The sequence below is a fragment of the Heptranchias perlo genome, chromosome 2, assembly GCF_035084215.1.
Source record: "Heptranchias perlo isolate sHepPer1 chromosome 2, sHepPer1.hap1, whole genome shotgun sequence".
Taxonomy (NCBI): domain Eukaryota; kingdom Metazoa; phylum Chordata; class Chondrichthyes; order Hexanchiformes; family Hexanchidae; genus Heptranchias; species Heptranchias perlo.
Genome location: NC_090326.1, coordinates 152,999,525 through 153,023,238, shown reverse-complemented (window position 1 = coordinate 153,023,238; position 23,714 = coordinate 152,999,525).

The window sequence follows — 23,714 nt, the reverse complement described above, 5'->3', positions numbered from 1 at the left end:
ATCTGCGGCCGCAGAAACGCTTGTCTGCTCCCCTAACTATTGAAATCCCCTATCACTATTGCTTTTCCGATCTTCCTCTTTCCCCCTGTACAGCTGAGCCACCCATGGTGTAGACTTGGCTCTGGCTGTACTCCCCAGAGGTATTCAGACCGGTTAGAGAGCGAGATGCGCTCGGAACTCCTGCACTACCTGCCTGGTTCTCCTTGTCTGTCCGGTGGTCACCCAGTCCCTCTCGGCCTGCACACTCTTAAGCTGCGGGGTGACCATCTCCTGAAACGTGCTATCCACATAGCTCTCAGCCTCGTGGATGCACTGTAGTGACCCCAGCTGCTGCTCAAGCTCCAAAACCCGGAACTTGAGCTCCTCCATCCATGTTGACTCTGCCTAATCATATTATAATTTTCTAAGTGCCCCATTACCACGTCCTTAAAAGTAGATTCCAGCATTTTCCTGATTACTGATGTCAGGCTAACTGGCCTGTAGTTCCCTGTTTTCTCTCTCCCTCCTTTCTTGAATAGCGGAGTTAAATTTGCTACCTTCCAATCCACTGGGAACATTCTAGAATCTAGGGAATTTCGGAAGATCATAACCAATGCATTCACTATCTCTGCAGCCACCTCTTCTGGAACCCCAGGATGTAGGTCATCAGGTCCAGGGGATTTGTCGGCTTTTAATCCCATTAATTTCTCAAGTACTTTTTCTTTACTAATATTAATTACTTTAAGTTCCTCCCTCACATTTGACCCTTGGTTCCCCATTATTTCCGGTATGTTTTTGTGTCTTCTACTGTGAAGGCAGGTACAAAATCTTTTTTAATGTCTCTGCCATTTCCTTATTCCCCATCATGATTTCTTCCATCTCTGCCTCTAAGGGACCGACATTTACTTTCGCTAATCTCTTCCTATTTAGATACTTGTAGAAGCTCTTACAATCTGTTTTTATATTTCTTGCTAGTTTACTCATATTCTTTTTTCTCCCTCTTTATCAATTTTTTGGTCATTCTTTGTTGGTTTCTAAATTTCTCCCAATCCTCAGGCTTACTGCTCTTCTTAGCAACACTATAGGCCTCTTCTTTTAATCTAAAATATCCTTAACTTCTTTTGTTAGCCTGGATTGGATCACTCTTCCTGTGGAGTTTTTATTCCTCAATGGAATGTATACTGCAAATTCGTTGAGAAATATTTCTTTAAATGTTCGCCGTTGCTTATTTACCATCATATCCTTTAATCTAATTTCCCAATCAACCTTAGCCAACTCACCCCCCATACCTATGTAATTGGCTTTGTTTAAGTTTAAGACTCTAGTTTCAGACTTATATACGTCACTCTCGTACGCAACGTGAAATTCTATCATATTATGATCACTCTTCCCCAGAGGATCCCTTACTATCAGATTACTAATTAACTCTGTCTCATTATGCAAGACAAGGTCTAAAATAGCCTGTTCCCTGGTTGGTTCCATGGCCTATTTTTCAAGGAAACTGCCTCAAATGCATTCTATGAACTCAACCTCCAAACTACTTTTACCAATTTGATTTGCCCAGTCTATACGAAGATTGAAGTTCCCCAGGATTATTGCATTATCTTTGTTACAAGATCCTCTTATTTCTCCATCTGTGCTGTATCATTCTATGATTCAATGAAGAACAGGAGACTGCTCCTTGGTCCTGGTCAATATTTATCCCTCAACCAACATTGTTAAAAAAGCAGATTACCTGCTCATCATCTTATTACTGTTTGTGGGACCTTGCTGTGTGCAAATTGGCTGCCGCATTTCCTTCATTACAACAATGACTATGCTTCAAAAGTACTTCATTGGCTGTTAAGCTCTTTGGGACATCCTGAGGTTGTGAATGGCACTATATAAATGCTATGAACTTTCTTTCTATGTTGACCTGGCCTGACAGCTGCAGCTGGGCCCTCAATTTTCTCTGAAGCTACTGCCTATACCTCCAGAAAGTAACGCAGGCCCCTCCCCCACCTTCGCCCAATGTGTGACTTTCCCCTCTGATTTTTCCCACAGAATAGTGGACATACTTCAAGGACTGAGAGAAGTTATTTGATTCAGGGAAAATTGAGATCTTCAGAAGAGAACTGGACCCATAGCTGTTGAGAAATGGATGGAGAGTCATGGAGATATCGGCCAAACTGCTTGATTCTTTTCCAGAAGGGGAAGGAGCTTATGTGCAGAATTTATTGTCAGTGCTAATGGGAGATGAACCCATAACCCATTGGTTTGACATTCCTGTGACATCCATCTTTTGGATGGGATGTTAAACCGAAGCTCCGTCTGCCCTCTCAGGTGGACACAAAAGATCCCATTGCACTATTCGAGGAAAAGCAGAGGACTAATCCCTGGTGTCCTGGCCAATACTTATCCCTCAATCAACATCACTAAAAAAAAAACAGATTATCTGGTCATTATCATGTTGCTGTTTGTGGGACCTTGCTGTGCACAAATTGGCTGCTGCGTTTCTTACATTACAACAGTGACTACACTTCAAAAGTACTTCATTGGCTGCAAAATGCTTTGGGACCTCCCTGAGGCCGTGAAAGGCACGATATAAATGCAAATTCTTTTTTTTAACATTTCTCTTTGTTATTTTAGCCACACATCCAACGTGTACACACAAGCACTTTCAGCGGAGATCAGCTGATGGCAATCGGGAGCAGGATCCATGGCCAATTGTCCCTCTCTTTAAACCGGGAGCACTGAGGCCAATTGAAGATTCTCTATTGCTGAGATCGGCCCCTCCAGCTCTGACCAAGGATGGAATCTGGAGCTTCCCTGGTCTGCATGGCTCAGTTACTCACTCGACAATTACACTGCACCATCAGGCATCCCTGTCTAATTGGCTTTTATTGGGTTCTATTTATTCAAGCAGGGCTTACCTGCGACATTTACTCTCTGGGTGGCTACATTGCTATTTTAGTAATTTATACGACTTTGTTTGTGTCCTTTAAGTACATGTTTCAAATATTCACTTTAAAGCGCAGCATATTTAATTTTGCCAAATGTAATTTGAGAAATGAAACAAGGTGATAGAGTATTTGCCTCAAAAGGCACTACAAATGTCACCCAGCCCTCAGTGATACCATAATGATGCTGCAATTGGAAAAGCTGTAACTCAACTGGAACCGTATGTCACAATTGAATTATTTAGAGAATAATAAAAAGGATAATTGTAAAAACAGTGACATTTACATGAATTTTGCAGAACGTGGTTTTTGCATCATGCGTGAAATCAAAATTCTGCGAGATTTTGCTATGCTTCTTTCAATAAATATTATGCACAAGCCAGAAAATTGTGTCAGTAACTGAGGTGCCAGTGGATGAACTTTCAACACGCAGCATTGGCTACTAAAAAGGGCTCCGTTCAACATGGCGGAGATAATTGAAAGCAAAATCTATTACCTCTTCAAAACACTCCTGGAATGAGGAGTGGCCATTTCTTGTCCCAGCTGCAAAGTTTATTCTATGTAATAGCAGCCAATGCGTTCTGCCGTGTGTGAAATTTGTTACGACAGCTTTTGTGTGCTAAAGCTGATTCGTTTTGCACCCAGTTTTGGTCCCCCCACATGGTAGGTGATATAATGGCCTTGGAAAAGGTCCGGAGGAGAGTTAAGAGAATGATTCCTAGCTTAACGAACCTTAGCGGCTTAAACAGGCTTAAGGACCTGGCTCTACTTACTTTAGAGCAGTGTAGACTTGGAGGAGACCTGATAGAGGTCAATAAAATAATTAAAGGGCTGGATAGCGTGCCCAGTGATAGATTATTCCAGTTTAACAGATTGGGGAGGATTGGGGACATGAATTTAAACAATGTAAGAGTAGGAATAGACTGGATGTTAGGCGGTTCTCCCTTTCCCAGAGAGTAGTGAGAACAGAGCAGTGGTCTGATTCTAATCATCACTTAAACAATCATAGAATCATAGAAAGGTTACAGCACGGAAGGAGGACCTTTGGCCCATCGAGTCCACGCCGGCTTTATGCAAGAGCAATCCAGCTAGTCCCACTGCCCTGTCCTATTCCCGTAGCCCCACAAAATTTTTCCTTTCAAGTACTTATCCAGTTCCCTTTTGAAAGCCATGATTGAATCTGCCTCCACCACCCCCAGCAGTGCATTCCAGATCATAACCACTCGCTGCGTAAAAAAAGTTTTCCTCATGTCACCTTTGGTTCTTTTACCAATCACCCTAGAAGCTTTCAGCGTTAATCAGCTGCAAAATACCATTTGGTTTCAATGAGCAGACCAACTTCAAATTGCTGTAAGTTGCAAAATGCTGGTTAAAATTAGCTGTCAGTTTTAAGCAGAGCCATTAATTGTTCTAATCATAATTGTAGCAAGATGTAATAATGTACTCCAAAAGTCTATTAAGAGTAACAGCAATCAGACACTCTGAATCATTGGTTATAAGTATCAACTCAGGGATAAAGAGACCCACTTGATGAAGTATCCCATCCCAGACTGAACAGGCTGAGGCTCTTTTCTCTAGAAAAGAGAAAGCTGAGGGATGACCTAATAAAGGTCTTTAAAATTATGAAGGAGTTTGATAGGGTAGACGTAGAGCAAACGTTTCCGCTTGTGGGCGAGTCCAAAACTAAGGGACATGAATATAAGATGGTCACAAATAAATCCAATAGGGAATTCAGGAGAAACAATTTTACCCAGAGAGAGGTTAGAATGTGGAACTTGCTACCACAAGGAGTAGTTGAGGCAACTAGCATAGATGCATTTAAGGGGAAGTTCGATAAATACATGAGGGAGAAAGGAATAGAAGGGTATGCTGATAGGGGTAGATGATGTAGGGTGGGAGGAGGCTGGCGTGGAACATAAACACTGGCATAGACCAGTTGGGCCGAATGGCCTGTTGCTGTGCTGTACATTCTATGCAATTCTATGTAATTTGACGAGGGAGTCAGCCAAGTGTGTTTTAAAAACAGCTTGTATTCATTGCTGAGGTGATATGATTGAGCCAGCCACTCAACAAACAAGCAGACTGTTGCATTATTTAGAATATAGTGAGAACCAAAAATGAAATCTTAAAAAAATGTTAATCTAATCTTTCATGAAACATCTCTTTAAAGGATTAATTGTTACCAAAAAGGTGCTGCTTATCTACCAGGTCTAAATGGAGGACTTGTTATCTAGAACTCCCATCCTTACTCAAATGATGTAAGGAGTCTTACAACACCAGGTTATAGTCCAACTTAAGTGGGACTTTGTATCATATTTTAATAACAAGTCAGGTTACAACATCTCTTGCAGTAAACCATGGCATATCTTAACTCCAATGACCACAACACTGGTCCAGCAATGCAACATGAACCTTATCTTCTGATAAAGATTCTGTGAGGAAGATATTTTTGTCCTTTTGCAGCCTGGTACCTGTCAGATGGGCAAATATTTAATAAAGGATTGTACCATGTAAATATATTGTAAGAACTGTCACATCAGACTCCATGCTACATATGCACTATGAAGAAACAGATTGTGTTTGGAATGTACTACTGAAATGAGGCACCCTTTTTGGTCAGGACATTAGAAAGTACATTCCTGTAGCCTATGACAAATATGCTTCGGGCATTTCCTCCAAGCTGCTCCCGCCCCATCACCATAACTTTGCCAGAAGTGTGGCAGAAACCCATTCCAGATACTTGAGACCTACAGAGGGAGTACTGCATTGTCGGAGGTGCAGTCTTTCACACGAGATGTTAAACCGAGGCTCTATCCGCCCTTTCAGGTGGATGTAAAAGATCAGGTGGCACTATTCAAAAAAAGTTCAGGGGAGTTCTCCCCCGTGTCCTGGCCAACATCCCCTAACTAACATCACAAAAACAGATTATCTGGTCATTTATCTCATTGCTGTTTGTCAGACCTTGCTTTGTACTAATTGACTGCTGTGTTTCCTTATAATATAAACTAAATGGTATAATTTTAAAAGGATTATAGGAACAGACGGTCCTGGGGGTGTACGTACACAAATCTTGGAAGGTGGTAGGATAAGTTGAGAAGGCTGTTAAAAAAGCATACAGGATCCTTGGCTTTATAAACAGAGGTATAGAGTACAAAAGCAAGGAAGTTATGCTAAATCTATAAATCACTGGTTGGGACCCGACTGGCGCATTGTGTCCAATTATGGGCACCGCACTTTAGGAAGGGCTTAGAGAGGGTGCAGAGGAGATTTACTAGAATGGTACCAGGGATGAGGGACTTCTGTTACACCGAGTTACATTGAGTTACATTGGACGCCATCTTGGTATAGGTATTAGTGCATGGGCAAATACCAAACGCTGGCAGCATGTAAAGTAAGGAGAAAATGGATACAATCAACGTGTCTTGGAGTACCTGGAGGGCCCCTACCACCAGCGCTATTTAAAGGGACCATGCGGGATTAACAGGTTAGTGGCTGGATTATTGCGTCTGGCTGCTGATGCATTTGTAACTGTTTTTGGAGGTCTCCTATACTTGAATACTAGGACGAGGGGACATAGCCTAACATTTAGAGCCAGGGCGTATAGGAGTGAAGTTAGGAAACGCTTCTACACAAAGGGTGGGAGAAGTTTGGAACGCTCTTCTGCAAATGGCAGCTAATGTTAGCTCACTTGTGAATTCTAAATCTGAGATTGATAGATTTCTGTGAACCAAGGGTATTAGGGATATGGGGCTAAGGCGGGTATATGGAGTTAAGTCACAGATCAACCATGATCTCATTGAATGGCAGAACAGGCTTGAGGGACTAAATGTCACTGCCACTTGCCGCTTCCTGTAATGTGCCACCTTCTTCTGCAAGAAAGCTTGATGTGTGTCTGAGTGATGTGCCTGTCATGGTTGAATAGTTGCCAGTGTGTGTGGCCTGTGAGTTGTGGATGGGCTGCTTGCAACAGTGATAGGAAGCATCTGATTGAAAGAGTTGAGTACTGATGGAAAGAGTTTGTTGGTATGTGGGTTATGGTGATGGGGGGGTGTAGTACGTGGTGCAATGAATGCGGCCAGTGGTGCAGTTGGTAGGAGACAGTTGACAGTTGAACTCACTCACCTTGACCACTCGTGTCAAAGCATTGAACTCCTTCCTGTACTGCATCCATGTTCATGATGCTGTGTGCCTGGCCTTGACTTCATCCCCCGCTACCTCCCACTGCCTTTTGGGTATATGTCCGGAGGGTTTCTTGTGCCCCCCCCACCACCCCTGCGGATATAGGATGTCCCTCCTTCTGTCCACCTCTTGCACCAAGGCCTCCAGTGCATCATCAGAGAACCTTGGTGCACACACTCTCGCAGGCCTGGTACAAACTCAAATCAGTAGACTGGTGAGGTCTGGCATGCAGATTGGAGGATGTGGGATTTAGTAGTGCGCAACCTTTATTCAATGTTTTAAAATAATTCATCACTTTGTAAACATAGGGACGGAACCTGCATCTGTGTTTTATGTGTGCGATGTCTGATTCTGTTCAGACTCTGTGCAGACAGCAGACTGTAATTTTTAGCAAAAAACAGGTACCGGCTACCTTTAAGAGATTTTAAGAGACATCCTCCCTTTAAGAGATTGGGGCTCCCCTTGCTGGTGGAATGTACGCATTTACTTCAATCGACGTGGAAAGCCTAGATTTCAACGTTGCTTGAAGGTGAGTACTGAGGTTGGACGAAGTTCTCATCCTGCCTGCGCAGGGGCCATTGGGCGTGGGTTAACAGCAGATCAATGTTTTTCCCCCATCGAGTCTACAGCACAGAAACAGGCCATTCGGCCCAACAGGTCTATGTTGGTGTTTATGCTCCACAGAAGCTTCCTCCCATCCCTCTTCATCTAACCCTATCAGCATACCCTCTATTCCTTTCTCCCTCATGTATTTATCTAGCTTCCCCTTAAATGCATCTATGCTTTTCGCTCAACTACTCCTTCTGGTAGCGAGTTCCACATTCTAACCACTCTCTGGGTAAAGAAGTTTCTTTTGAATTTCCTATTGAATTTATTAGTGACTATCTTGTATTTATGACCTCTAGTTTTGGACTCCCCACAAGCAGAAACGTTTGCTCTACGTCTACCCTATCAAACTCCTTCATAATTTTAAAGACCTCTATTAGGTCACCCCACAGCTTTCTCTTTTCTAGAGAAAAGAGCCTCAGCCTGTTCAGTCTGGGATGGGATACTTCATCAAGTGGGTCTCTTAAATGAATCTCTGCTATTTGCCTCAACTACTCCTTGTGGTAGCACGTTCCAAATTCTTACCTCTCTTTGGGTGAAGAAGTTTCTCCTGAATTCCCTATTCGATTTATTGAGGACTATTTCCTATTTATGATTTCTAGTTATGTGGAGAGATTGGAGAATCTGGGGTTGTTCTCCTTAGAGCAGGAGAACAACCCCAGGGAGATTTGATAGAAGTGTTCAAAATCATGAATGGTTTTGAAAGAGTAAATAAGGAGAAACTGTTTCCAGTGACAGAAGGGTCGGTAACCAAAGGACACAGATTTAAGGTAATTCGTAAAAGGAGCAGAGGGGAAAGGAGGAGAAATCTTTTTACGCAGCGAGTTGTTATGATCTGGAATGCACTACCTGAAAGGGTGGTGGAAGCAGATTCAATTGCCCCGATATTTACGGGGAGGAGGGGAGAGAGCGGGGGCGTGTGGTTGTGGCCCAAAAACCCTGAAGTGCTGACAACACGGATGTCCTACTGAATTTAACGGCAGGACCTCTTTATCATTTTCTGACTCTGTTTCATGCCCGTCAGCTGGCCAGATTGAGAGGCTGGCTGGCTGCCCTGCGGGAAAGCCTGCGGTACAAGGCCGCAGTCGGGGGCCTCTGGGGGTGGTCCCCGGCAGTCGGAAAAGGTCGGATCATGGTGAGGGGGGTGGGGGCTTGGAGCACGGCAGGGAGGGAAAGATCAGGGCATAGTGGTAGGGGTAGTCAGATCGCTGCGGGGGGGGGGTGGGGGGGAACGTTCGGAAGATTGTGGGGTGGGAGGAAGTTCGCGGGGGGAGGCAGATTGAGGGTTGTGGGTAGGTCGCGGGGGGTCAGCAGATCGGGGGGTCGGCAGATCGCGGGGGGTCGGCAGATCGCAAGGGACGGCAAATCGCGGTGGGGGGTCGGCAGATCAATGGGGGGTCGGCAGATCGCGGTGGAGGGTGGTGTGGGGATTGGCCGATCACAGCAAAAGATTTGCTTGGGAAGGGTGGGGGAGTCGGTGGGAAGCAGTCCTTCTCCTCCTGGCCCACAAGCACAACTGGAAAAGCACTTACCTGCTGGACAGCAGCTCCCGCCTCCCTTTAGTGTCCGCGTTTCCCAAGCCCCGGGAGCCTGGCCTGCAGCCATTAAATTCAAATGACTGCCAAAATCCGAGGAACGGAGCCTGATTTAAATATTATAATCCTGGACCCGCTGCAGTTAAAGCAGAAGTAGACGCGTTTGTTTTGGGTTAAAGTCAGTTACACGTGTTTAGTGATTTAATACCGCAACCCCCGACCCTCTCCCGTCTGTTTTGGGGGAATTAAAATTACTTGCGTTAATAACTTTCAAAAGGGAATTGGAAAAATACTTGAAGGGGAAAAATATGCAGGGCTATGGGGAAAGGGCAGGGGAGTGGGACTAACTGGATAGCTCTTTCAAAGAGCTGGCACAGGCTCGATGGGCCAAACAGCCTCCTTCTGTGCTGTATCATTGTATGATTCTATGGTTCTATTACAACAGTGACTTCATTTCAAAAGTACTTTATTGGCTGTGAAGCTCTTTGTGATCGCGGGTCGGAGAGTGTGCTCTATAAATGTAGCCATGATGTGGAGATGGACTGGGGTGGACAAATGTAAGGAGTCTTACAACACCAGGTTATAGTCCAACAGCTTTATTTAAAATCTGTAGGTGTCCATCGCGTTCCTCCTCGTCTGAGCAAATCCCCTATGGACAGGCCCTGCGAAAACACAGGATCTGCTCAGACGAGGAGGAACGCGATGGACACCTGCAGACGCTGAAAGACGCCCTAGCTAGAACGGAATATGACGCTCGACTTGTCGATCGACAGTTCCGACGGGCCACAACGAAAAATCGCATGGACCGCCTCAGAAGACAAACACGGGACACAACCAACAGAGTACCCTTCGTCGTCCAGTACTTCCCCGGAGCGGAGAAACTACGCCATGTTCTTCGCAGCCTTCAACATGTCATTGATGACGACGAACACCTCGCTAAGGCCATCCCCACACCTCCACTACTCGCCTTCAAACAGCCACCCAACCTCAAACAGACCATCGTTCGCAGCAAATTACCCAGCTTTCAGGAGAACAGCGTCCACGACACCACACAACCCTGCCACGGTAACCTCTGCAAGACATGCCAGATCATCGACACAGATACCACCATCACACGAGAGGACACCGCCCACCAGGTACATGGTTCATACTCCTGCGACTCGGCCAACGTTGTCTACCTCATACGTTGCAGGAAAGGATGCCCCAGAGCATGGTACATTGGCGAGACCATGCAGGCACTGCGACAACGGATGAAAGGACACCGCGCAACAATCGCCAGACAGGAGGGTTCCCTCCCAGTCGGGGAACACTTCAGCAGTCAAGGACATTCAGCCACCGATCTTCGGGTAAGCGTTCTCCAAGGCGGCCATCGAGACACACGACAACGCAAAATCGTCGAGCAGAAATTGATAGCCAAGTTCCGCACCCATGAGGACGGCCTCAACCGGGATCTTGGGTTCATGTCACGCTACATGTATACATGTAACCCCACCAGCGAATAAAAGTTATCTGTTTTTAATACAACTGGTCATTCTCTCTCTTTCTCTGCCTTTCGGATGTTTCTCTCTCTCTCTGTCTTTGTGTTCTGACCGTTTGTGTATTCAGTAGTCTTGTATGTAATGTTTCTCTGTCTGAACTCTATTCAACTCCTTTGATTGCCTTGATAACAGGCAGTTGGAAAGATTATCTGTAATCACCAGGCATTGTTCTCTGACTATATATGCTGTACCTTTATGGAATCCCACACTCACCTGACGAAGGAGGAAGCCTCAGAAAGCTTGTGATTTTAAATAAAGCTGTTGGACTATAACCTGGTGTTGTAAGACTCCTTACATCTATAAATGTAAGTTCCTTCTTTCTTTCAGCGGCTAATAATTCTGAGCTAATAATGTTCTTCCAGGTCTCGAGCCAACATTCTTCCCACAACCGACATAAAAGAACAGACTAACCACTCATGTCTCTCACTGCTGTTTGTAGCACGTTGCTCTGTGCAAAATGGCTGCTGCATTTGGTTCCAAAAGAGCAGTCACTGCATTCAAATCAATTTATTATGAACTACTTTTAGGTGGTTGAGAGAAGTGATGAGGTACTTTATTTTTTCTTCTTTCATGGTCTCTTCCTGCCTTATTAATCATTCTATGCACTCTACCTAGCACAGATATTCTTTACCATTCTCTATTGTGGGGTTCAAAACCCCTTTAACAAAAGATATTTGAAGGAAAGGGTTATCTGTGCCCCTTTTAAACAAAGACATTTGGAAACCTGTAAACACAGTAAAATAGTAAACTGTATTCTCACAAATCCTGTTTTTCCCTCACTGACGCTGATGGCATTGGAGAAGTGTGAGTTTCAGGATCGAAGATTATTAAATAAATAAGCTAGATGGATAATATTGAGCTTAAAGTGTGGTCAGGCACGTATAGGCATTTGGAAGCACAAGCTTTTCAACACAGCAGGGGTAATGTAAGGAAAGGCAACAAGGACATACATCAAAGGCTTCGGATCAGGAAGGCAAAGATAGGTGTGAAAAAAGCAGGGGCCTCTCATTCCTATCAGGTAATCTGTTCAAAAGAACTGGGATTTGTAAAACATCAAACAGTGTTGCACCCAGTGTATGGTCAAATGGTATAAGGAATGGATTTGATGCCATTGAAGCATTAAAATTGGAGATGCGAGGACCATTAAGAATGTTTGGGCGTAGAAATGAAAGGGGCTATCTCAACATGAAAGGAAATAAACAGGGAGAGTAAAGGGGCCTTTTACAACCCATCGCTCGAGCACATGGTCTTTTCTACATCAAAGGGTCTCCAGTCACATGATCAAAGCCTAAACTGTCAATCATTGAAGTATGTTAATGATTGAGGCATAGCAACAGGGAGCGATTGGACAAAAATCCTACGTCCTGTTGGTAAAAACAATATAAAAATAAGACTTTGAGAGAAGAACAGGCACTCTCTCCTCTTCCGTTCGCTCTCGCTCTCTCTGTCTCTCTCTCTCCACCACCCGACAGTCATAAGGAACGCACACTGCAATTGAATATCATGCAAGAAGAAGAGGAACTCAAGTTCTGAAGAGCTGATCAACCTTCAGCCCCGATGAGCAAAATCCTTGGTTTAAAGGTTGTATATGATGTGGAGATGCCGGTGATGGACTGGGGTTGACAATTGTAAACAATTTTACAACACCAAGTTATAGTCCAGCAATTTTATTTTAAATTCACAAGCTTTCGGAGGCTTCCTCCTTCCTCAGGTGAACGAAATGAAATCCTCGAAATGAAATCCTCGAAATGAAATCGCCTTGGCAACGGGCAGTTGAAAAAACTGTCTGTAATCACCAAGCATTGTTCTGTGAATTATAAATGCGATTTCATTTCGAGGATTTCATTTCATTCACCTGAGGAAGGAGGAAGCCTCCGAAAGCTTGTGAATTTAAAATAAAATTGCTGGACGATAACTTGGTGTTGTAAAATTGTTTACAATTATAAAGGTTGTATATGTATTAATGGTTTGCCTGATGTGTGTATGAATTGTTAAGTCGTTACATAATAACGTTGTGAATTATTAAGTGTATAACGAGATTTTATAAAGGAAAGTCATATGTATGATTTGATTTTGCTTCATGAACGCTCTTATGAATGATAACATCATTAAATAATCACTTTTCATTAACAAATTTACCGTGAGTGAGGGTCACTTTCTTTGCTTGACTATTGTCTCAGGGGCAGGAATCACACAAAATAAGGAATTCCCTACAGTATTTACCCTGATAACCTCTCTATATTCTGTCCTTGCCCTGACAACTCATCTATAATGTGTACTGATCCTGAGGATGCTCAACATGCTCCATCTGCTATGCTACCTCTTTTGTTTATTCGTTCATGGGATGTGGGCATCACTGGCAAGGCCATCATTTATTGCCTATCCCTAATTGCCCTTGAGAAGGTGGTGGTGAGCCGCCTTCTTGAACCGCTGTAGTCTGTGTGGTGAGCCTTGCTGTTAGGAAGGGAGTTCCAAGATTTTGACCCAGCGCCGATGAAGGAACGGTGATATATTTCCAAGTCAGGATGGTGTGTGACTTGGAGGGGAACGTGCAGGTGGTGGTGTTCCCATGTGCCTGCTGCTCTTGTCCTTCTAGGTGATAGAGGTTGCGGGTTTGGGAGATGCTATCAAAGAAGTCTTGGTGAGTTGCTGCAGTGCATCCTGTGGATGGTACACACTGCAGCCACAGTGCGCTGGTGGTGGAGGGAGTGAATGTTTAGGGTGGTGGATGGGGTGCCAATCAAGCGGGTTGCTTTGTCCTGGATGGTGTCGAGCTTCTTGAGTGTTGCTGGAGCTGCACTCTTACAGGCAAGTGGAGACTATTCCATCACACTCCTGACTTGTGCCTTGGAGATGGTGGAAAGGCTTTGGGGGATCAGGAGGTGAGTCACTCGCCGCAGAATACCCAGCCTCTGACCTGCTCTTGCAGCCATGGTATTTATATGGCTGGTCCAGTTAAGTTTCTGGTCAATGATGACCTCCAGGATGTTGATGGTGGGGGATTCGGCGATGGTAATATCGTTGAATGTCAAGGGGAGGTGGTTAGACTCTCACTCGTTGGAGGTGATCATTGCCTGGCACTTGTATGGCACGAATGTTACTTGCCACTTATCAGCTCAAGACTGGATGTTGTCCAGGTCTTGCGGGCATGGACTGCTTCATTATCTGAGGGGTTGCAAATGGAACTGAACAAGGTGCAATCATCAGCAAACATCCCCACGTCTGACCTTATGATGGAGGGAAGGTCATTGATGAAGCAACTGAAGATGGTTGGGCCTAGGACACTGCCCTGAGGAACTCCTGCAGCAATGTCCTGGGGCTGAGATGATTGGCCTCCAACAACCACTACCATCTTCCTTTTTGCTAGGTATGACTCCAGCCACTGGAGAGTTTTCCCCCTGATTCCCATTGACTTCAATTTTACCAGGGCTCCTTGGTGCCACACTCCTTCAAATGCTGCCTTGATGTCAAGGGCAGTCACTCTCACCTCACCTCTGGAATTCATGTTTGGACCAAGGATGTAATGAGGTCTGGAGCCGAGTGGTCCTGGCAGAATTCAAACTGAGCATCGGTGAGCAGGTTATTGGTGAGTAAGTGCCGCTTGATAGCACTGTCGATGACACCTTCCATCATTTTGCTGATGATTGAGAGTAGACTGATGGGGCGGTAATTGGCCGGATTGGATTTGTCCTGCTTTTTGTGGACAGGACATAACTGGGCAATTTTCCACATTGTCGGGTAGATGCCGGTGTTGTAGCTGTACTGGAACAGTTTGGCTAGAAGCGTGGCTAGTTTTGGAGCACAAGTCTTCAGCACTACAGCTGGGATGTTGTCAGGGCCCATAGCCTTTGCTGTATCCAGTGCACTCAGCCATTTCTTGATATCACGTGGAGTGAATTGAATTGGCTGAAGACTGGCTTCTGTGATGGTGGGGATATCGGGAGGAGGCTGAGATGGATCATCCACTCGGCACTTCTGGCTGAAGATGGTTGCAAACACTTCAGCCTTGTCTTTTGCACTCACGTGCTTGTTTGTTTTGAATGGTTTGACTGAGTTCACATTACCATGCTAAGCATCCCTTTATTCTATAAGTCAACAATACCAAGGGTAAAGTAGTGCCTCTTTAAATTATATTTATTTTGCGTGTTCTAAGCCAAAGTTCTAATCTTTTGCTTCAGCATTCTTCATATCCACCCTACTGATTTCCCCATACAATTTTGATAAGTTGTTCTGCTTAATCAGTTTTTTTTCCCACTGAGAACAGAATTAGCTGGTATGACCTGCTCAATCCACCTTTTGGGAAATAAGTAATCTTGCAAATGACTCCAGTTAATTAGAATCCTCCTGTATTATTGTCGCTGTGAGGCATTTCTGGAAAATGCAGAAAACACTTGCAGCCAAGGACAAATGAGACACGGCACAAGCACAAATTGAACCTATAGTAACTTTTAAAAGGCCTCCACTTAAAAAGGAAAAATTTGCAGGGCTATGGGGGAAGAGCAGTGGAATGGGACTAATCGGTAGCTCTTTCAGAAAGCCGGCATAGGCACGATGGGCCGAATAGCCTCCTTCTGTGCTGTATGATGCTATAATTTTATGACCCTGTAAAGCATGGGGCTATAGTGTTCTTACTGACTAGCCCATCAAAGAACTGTTCAGCATATATTTTTATTCTTAACTAGATTACAATGTCACATGTACACAGAAGGAAATTTTTTCTCGATTCATTAATGCTCTGGCATGAATATAATGGGAACGTCCCAAACTTTTACTCATCCTTGTGCTAACATTCAGTGAATGGAGAAAAATACACCCCATAATTATAAATAGTCAAATTTGTAGATGGTCCAAAGAGTCTGCATTTTCTCCTGCGACTAATGGTTCATAATGGTATGAGCACTTCAACTTCCCTCTTGCTAATCTTCGCTAAAGTGCTTGAAATTGCCTTGAGGCTGTTATATTTATTTTTACTTTACGTTGAAGCAGAAAGCATTGGGTGATTATTTTTTTTGAAAAAACCCATCAGGTAACTATTCCATTAGAGGTTGAAATCCAACGTTTCAACCTGCTGTGGGACAGTGCTCAACTCGGTTTCCTCGGCCATCAGTCAAGACTGAATGCCACTTGGCATTATCCCGCAGTGACATGACTATTGATCCTCACACAGAACCTTAACACCCGTGCAGTGTCGAGAGCAGAATCAAGTGTAATTTATTGAAGTCATCATAATACACTAGATTCCTTCAGTATGGCCGGCATGCAAAAGAATACGTGGCAGTTATTTTATATCGGATTTCTCTCACAGAGAGGTAGCAATATCAGACGGTCTGATGGTGAGGGCCTGGCTGATGGATGCTGAATCTTTTATTGATCACTTTGCAGTACTGAAATTCCAGGTTGGATATCAGGTCAGTTGTAACAATAGACAATACAGGGTGTTCGGGGGAGGGTGGTGGTGGAGGGCGTGGGAGGACGGGAGTTGGGTTCTGGGTGTCAGTCCGTCAACATAGACACAACAGCTGGGCTGAGGTGATGTAGAAAGAAAAACTGGCAAACAGGACTATAGATCAATAATGGGATATATTTAAGAAGCAGATTACAAAGTTGCAGGATTCTTGGGATGTGGGCGTCACTGGCAAGGCCAGCATTTATTACCCATCCCAGTTGCCCTTGAGAAAGTGGTGATGAGCCTTCTTCTTGAATCACTGCAGTCCTTGTGGTGAAGGTACTCCCACAGTGCTGTTAGGTAAGCAGTTCCAGGGAGGTCTGGAGGCAAGTGGTTCTGGCATCAGTGATCAGGTTATTGGTGAGTAAGTGCTGCTTGACTACTCCTTCCATCACATTGCTGATGATTGGGAGTAGGCTGATGGGGCGTTAATTAAGCATCAACCAGTTTGGGACTGGAGTCACATATACACCAGACCAGGTAAGGATGGCAGGTTCACCTTCCCAAAGGACATTCGTGAGCCAGATGGGCTTTTACAATTAATAGTCACTTTTAATAACACCAGCTTTTAATTTCAAATTCTCAAACTATCATGGTGGGATTGTGAACTCATGTTCCACCAGATTATTAGTCTTAGCCTCTTGGTTACTAATCCAGTAACATAGCCTCTATGCTACCGTCCCCAGTATCAGTGATGTATCTAAAATGGAAATGGGTTGCATTGATTAGTAATGATGGACCCCAGTCCATCACCGGCATCTCCACATCTTGATTAGTAATGGCATTGGCCATAACGATCAAATAAAAAAAGTAGAAAAAATATAATTGTTCCATTATAGGAGCAAGGAGGCAGAATTACATTCACAAGCTAGAGCTGCATCAATTAATATTGTGCCTTTCAAAGTTTTTACATTGTCCTTATTCAATTCAAATGGCATTTCCTCTCTGTGAAGATTTCTGCTTCAGTAATCCAAAGCCACTAATTAATTATAATTGATAAGAGCTATGCTATGATGAGTTAATTAAGGCAATTAATAGAATGATCAAAGGAACAAGCCCAGGGTCATCTGAAAGCTTTCTTATGTTATATGGTTGATCTAATAAAGTAAATCCCAACACTTAGCCTATCGTTTCAGACAACAATAAAGGCTTTATTATTTGATTCTTTTTCATGTCCGTCTTTCCAACGTTTTCTAGAATTCTGTCTTCTAAGAATGCTTAACTTATCTGAGAACTCATGAGTAAATGAGGCGAAACTGTTCTACTGGCAGGAGGGTCGGTAAGGAGAGGACACAGGTTTAAATTAATTGGCAAAAGAAGCAGAGGGGAGATGAGGAATTTTTTTTTTACGCAGCGAGTTGTTATGATCTGGAATGCACTGCCTGAAAGGGTGGTGGAAGTAGATTCAACAGTAACTTTCAAAAGGGAATTGGATAAATACTTGAAAAGGAAAAATTTGCAGGGCTACAGGGAAAGAGCGGAGGAGTGGGAATAATCGGATAGCTTTTTCAAAGAGCTGGCGCAGGCATGATGGGTTGAATGCTGAATGGCCTCCTTCTGTGCTGTAAGATTCTATGTTTTTAAGTCTTTTATTTTGCCTCTGTAATATTTCCTTCGAATCCTTATTTGTAACGACGACTGCATTAAACATATTCTCCACAAAAAGGCTCTTAAATTATTTGTGACCATATGAACAAATGTGATTTCATCCCGAATAGTGGAAGTGAGAATATTAAAGAGTTTCTAATAAAGATCTTTAAAGTTAAAGCTGTTAATGAAAGGTTGTTCTGAAGTAATCAGCGTGGGTGTTTAGCATTTGGCTGGCATGCAGTAAAAGAACAGTTAATTGTGTCTGAAGGAGATCAAACAACTCAATGCCAGAATTTTTCTAATCAGTGTGTCAGTGTAAGATATGTTAATATCTTCAGTGCAGTGGAATCTGTCATATTTAATATTCTGGAGTAACAAATATATTACATATAGCCAGACCTATGTACACCCCAGCAGCAATGACTGTACTGGCATTAATTTAATAGGAAACATAGGAACAGGAGTAGGCCATTCAGCCCCTTGAGCCTGCTCCACCATTCAATTAGATCATTGTAAACAATTTTACAACACCAAGTTATAGTCCAGCAATTTTATTTTAAATTCACAAGCTTTCGTTGCCAACGGGCAGTTGAAAAAACTGTCTGTACTCACCAAGCATTGTTCTGTGAATTATAAATGCGATTTCATTTCGAGGATTTCATTTTCACATCGTTCACCTGAGGAAGGAGGAAGCCTCCGAAAGCTTGTGAATTTAAAATAAAATTGCTGGACTATAACTTGGTGTTGTAAAATTGTTTACAATTGTCAACCCCAGTCCATCACCGGCATCTCCACATCACAATTAGATCATGGCTGATCTGCACCTCAACTCCATTTTCCTGCCTTTGTTCCATATCCTCCGATACCCTAACCTAACAAAAATCTGTCGATCTCAGCTTTGAAAGCTCCAGTTGTCCCAGCATCCACAGCCTTTTGGGGAAGAGAGTTCCAAATCTCTATGACCCATTGTGTGAAAAAGTGCTTCCCGATTTCACCCCTAAATGGCCGAGCTCTAATTTTAAGATTATGTCCTCTCCTTCTTGATTCCCCCACCAGAGAAAGACAAAGACATCAAAGACAGATAACAGTGATCATATTCTCTGAATCGCTATGTGCAATGCCACGAGAGAGCGAGTAACATTTTTAAATTGTCAAAACTAATCTCATTAGTTTATAAAACTATGCTCTTCATCTGCTGCTTCTCTCCAGATTAACACTTTGACTACAGATTTCACATTGGACACGGTGGTAATTAAAATTGTCCAAAAGGAAGGCCCACAAAATTGCCAAATCCTTTAATAGCCCAAAAGCTAATGGATTTAAACTGGGTTCAGAGGATTTCTAAAAGCTGCAGTGTAGCCATTACACAACAATGAGACTGAATAATTAGCATCGGCAAATGAGTTTCATTGAATTTTGCAATCACTCAATAAATTCAAAAAGATGATGCTTGAGCTTTGCTGAGTGTAATTAGTCTGAATGTAGGCATGATGTGGAGATGCCGGTGATGGACTGGGGTTGACAATTGTAAACAATTTTACAACACCAAGTTATAGTCCAGCAATTTTATTTTAAATTCACAAGCTTTCGGAGATTTTCTCCTTCCTCAGGCAAATGTTTCAAGATCTCCTTGAAGCCTACGCATTTATACATATTGAACAATAATAAATGGTGTTTACAGACTGCCCCTGCAACTGCCCGTTGCCAAGGCAATCACCGTGTTCAGACAGAGAGGTGTTACCTGCAGAACCTCCGAATACACATTCAATAAAAAAACAAACAGGGAAAAAAAACAGAGAAAAAAAACACAGAGAGAGGCAGAAACATCCGGAAGGCAGAGAGAGCCAGCAAATGACCCATTATATTAAAAACAGATAACATTTGTTCGCTGGTGGGGTAACGTGTAGCGTGACATGAACCCAAGATCCCGGTTGAGGCCGTCCTCATGGGTGCGGAACTTGGCTATCAATTTCTGCTCGACGATTTTGCGTTGTCGTGTGTCTCGAAGGCCGCCTTGGAGTACGCTTACCCGAAGGTCGGTGGATGAATGTCCATGACTGCTGAAGTGTTCCCCGACTGGGAGGGAACCCTCCTGTTTGGCGATTGTTGCGCGGTGTCCGTTCATCCGTTGTCGCAGCGTCTGCATGGTCTCGCCAATGTACCATGCTCTGGGGCATCCTTTCCTGCAACGTATGAGGTAGACAACGTTGGCTGAGTCACAGGAGTATGAACCATGCACCTGGTGGGTGGTGTCATCTCGTGTGATGGTGGTATCTGTGTCGATGATCTGGCATGTCTTGCAGAGGTTACCGTGGCAGGGTTGTGTGGCGTCGTGGACGCTGTTCTCTTGAAAGCTAGGTAGTTTGCTGCGAACGATGGTCTGTTTGAGGTTGGGTGGCTGTTTAAAGGCGAGTAGTGGAGGTGTGGGGATGGCCATAGCGAGGTGTTTGTCCTCATTGATGACATGTTGAAGGCTGCGGAGAACATGGCGTAGTTTCTCCGCTCCGGGGAAGTACTGGACGACAAAGGGTACTCTGTTGGTTGCGTCCCGTGTTAGTCTCCTGAGGAGGTCTATGCGATTTTTTGCTGTGGCCCGTCGGAACTGTCGATCGATGAGTCGAGCGTCATATCCCGTTCTTACTAGGGCGTCTTTCAGCGTCTGTAGGTGTCCATCGCGTTCCTCCTCGTCTGAGCAGACCCTGTGTATTCGCAGGGCCTGTCCATAGGGGATGGCCTCTTTGACGTGGTTAGGGTGGAAGCTGGAAAAGTGGAGCATCGTGAGGTTGTCCGTGGGCTTGCGGTAGAGTGAGGTGCTGAGGTGCCCGTCTTTGATGGAGATTCGTGTGTCCAAGAAAGAAACTGATTCTGAGGAGTAGTCCATGGTGAGCTTGATGGTGGGATGGAACTTGTTGATGTTATCGTGTAGTCTCTTTAGTGATTCCTTGCCGTGGGTCCATAGAAAGAAAATGTCGTCGATGTATCTGGTGTATAGTGTTGGTTGGAGGTCTTGTGCAGTGAAGAAGTCCTGCTCGAACTTGTGCATGAAAATGTTGGCGTATTGGGGTGCGAATTTGGTCCCCATGGCTGTTCCGTGTGTTTGGGTAAAGAACTGGTTATCGAAGGTGAAGACATTGTGATCCAGGATGAAGCGGATGAGTTGTAGGATGGCTTCCGGAGATTGGCTGTTGTTGGTGTTGAGTATTGATGCTGTCGCAGCGATGCCGTCATCGTGGGGGATACTGGTGTATAGTGCCGAGACGTCCATCGTGGTGAGAAGTGTTCCTGGTTCAACTGGTCCGTGGGTACTGAGTTTTTGTAGGAAGTCTGTAGTGTCACGACAGAAGCTGGGGGTTCCCTGTACGATGGGTTTCAGGATGCCCTCGATGTATCCAGAGAGGTTCTCACACAGGGTTCCGTTGCCTGATACGATGGGACGTCCGGGTGTGTTGGCTTTGTGTATCTTTGGGAGGCAGTAGAAGTCTCCCACGCGGGGATTACGTGGGATGAGAATGCGTAGGATGCTTTGAAGGTCTGGATCGAAGGTCTTGATCAGTTTGTTGAGCTGGTGGGTGTGTTCTTTGGTCGGATCTGCGGGTAACCGTCTGTAGTGTTCCTGGTTGTCCAGTTGTCGGTATGCTTCTTTGCAATAGTCTGTTCTGTTCTGTATGACTATGGCTCCTCCTTTGTCCGCTGGTTTGATGACGATGTTGCGGTTGGTCTTGAGAGCGTTGATGGCGTTGCGTTGTGCTCGGGTGACATTCTGGACTGTCTTCTGAGTGCGGCTGATGAATCTGGCATTGACGCATTTCCTGACAGCTTGAGCATACATGTCCAGCTGAGGGCAGCGACCCTCCGGAGGAGTCCAGTTTGACTCTTTCCTCTTCGGTTGCTGTACCGCGGATCCCTCTGTCTGCTGTTCCGGATCGTCGATTGTCTCATTGGGTTCGCTGCTGAAATCTTGGGGTTTGTGGTAGAATTCCCGGAGCCTCATTCTCCTGATGAATTCCTCTGTGTCCGCCGCGAGACTAGTGGGGTCCATTTTGGTAGTGGGGCAGAAATTGAGCCCTCGGCTGAGAACTTCGATTTCGTCTGGTTGAAGGGTGTGGTCGGATAAATTGACAATAGACTTCCCTGTGGTTGCAACCGTGGTACCAGGGGAAGCTTGGTCGTTGCTGGTGGTGATGCCGAGTTTCTCAAGCTTCCTGCTCTTGGTTTTCATGTAGGCAGCGTAGTTCCGTTGCCTCGTCTGTTTGGCGGTATAACGTAGCTGGTCTGCTGTGTCCTGAGTACAGGTTGAGAGTATGGACTCTATCTTGGTTTCGAGGTTGTGGCGTCTGCTGTAGAGTTGGTGTATGAGATGGTTGCGGAGTGTGCGAGAGGTACGGCGGCAGAGTCTCTCAGCGTAATCCGAGTTGTATGTGGACTTGAGTGGGTTCGTGATCTGGAGTCCTTTCGGGATCTTGTCTGCTTTCTTGCAGCTCTGTAAAAACTTGATGTCTGTGTCTAAATGCGCGATCTTCTTGGATATCCTTTCCACTGTGAGCCGGCAGTTTGTGGTGTCGATGGTAGTCATGATGTGGAGATGCCGGTGATGGACTGGGGTTGACAATTGTAAACAATTTTACAACACCAAGTTATAGTCCAGCAATTTTATTTTAAATTGCTGGACTATAACTTGGTGTTGTAAAATTGTTTACAATTGTCAACCCCAGTCCATCACCGGCATCTCCACATCATGACTACCATCGACACCACAAACTGCCGGCTCACAGTGGAAAGGAATAAAATTGCTGGACTATAACTTGGTGTTGTAAAATTGTTTACAATTGTCAACCCCAGTCCATCACCGGCATCTCCACATCATGACTACCATCGACACCACAAACTGCCGGCTCACAGTGGAAAGGATATCCAAGAAGATCGCGCATTTAGACACAGACATCAAGTTTTTACAGAGCTGCAAGAAAGCAGACAAGATCCCGAAAGGACTCCAGATCACGAACCCACTCAAGTCCACATACAACTCGGATTACGCTGAGAGACTCTGCCGCCGTACCTCTCGCACACTCCGCAACCATCTCATACACCAACTCTACAGCAGACGCCACAACCTCGAAACCAAGATAGAGTCCATACTCTCAACCTGTACTCAGGACACAGCAGACCAGCTACGTTATACCGCCAAACAGACGAGGCAACGGAACTACGCTGCCTACATGAAAACCAAGAGCAGGAAGCTTGAGAAACTCGGCATCACCACCAGCAACGACCAAGCTTCCCCTGGTACCACGGTTGCAACCACAGGGAAGTCTATTGTCAATTTATCCGACCACACCCTTCAACCAGACGAAATCGAAGTTCTCAGCCGAGGGCTCAATTTCTGCCCCACTACCAAAATGGACCCCACTAGTCTCGCGGCGGACACAGAGGAATTCATCAGGAGAATGAGGCTCCGGGAATTCTACCACAAACCCCAAGATTTCAGCAGCGAACCCAATGAGACAATCGACGATCCGGAACAGCAGACAGAGGGATCCGCGGTACAGCAACCGAAGAGGAAAGAGTCAAACTGGACTCCTCCGGAGGGTCGCTGCCCTCAGCTGGACATGTATGCTCAAGCTGTCAGGAAATGCGTCAATGCCAGATTCATCAGCCGCACTCAGAAGACAGTCCAGAATGTCACCCGAGCACAACGCAACGCCATCAACGCTCTCAAGACCAACCGCAACATCGTCATCAAACCAGCGGACAAAGGAGGAGCCATAGTCATACAGAACAGAACAGACTATTGCAAAGAAGCATACCGACAACTGGACAACCAGGAACACTACAGACGGTTACCCGCAGATCCGACCAAAGAACACACCCACCAGCTCAACAAACTGATCAAGACCTTCGATCC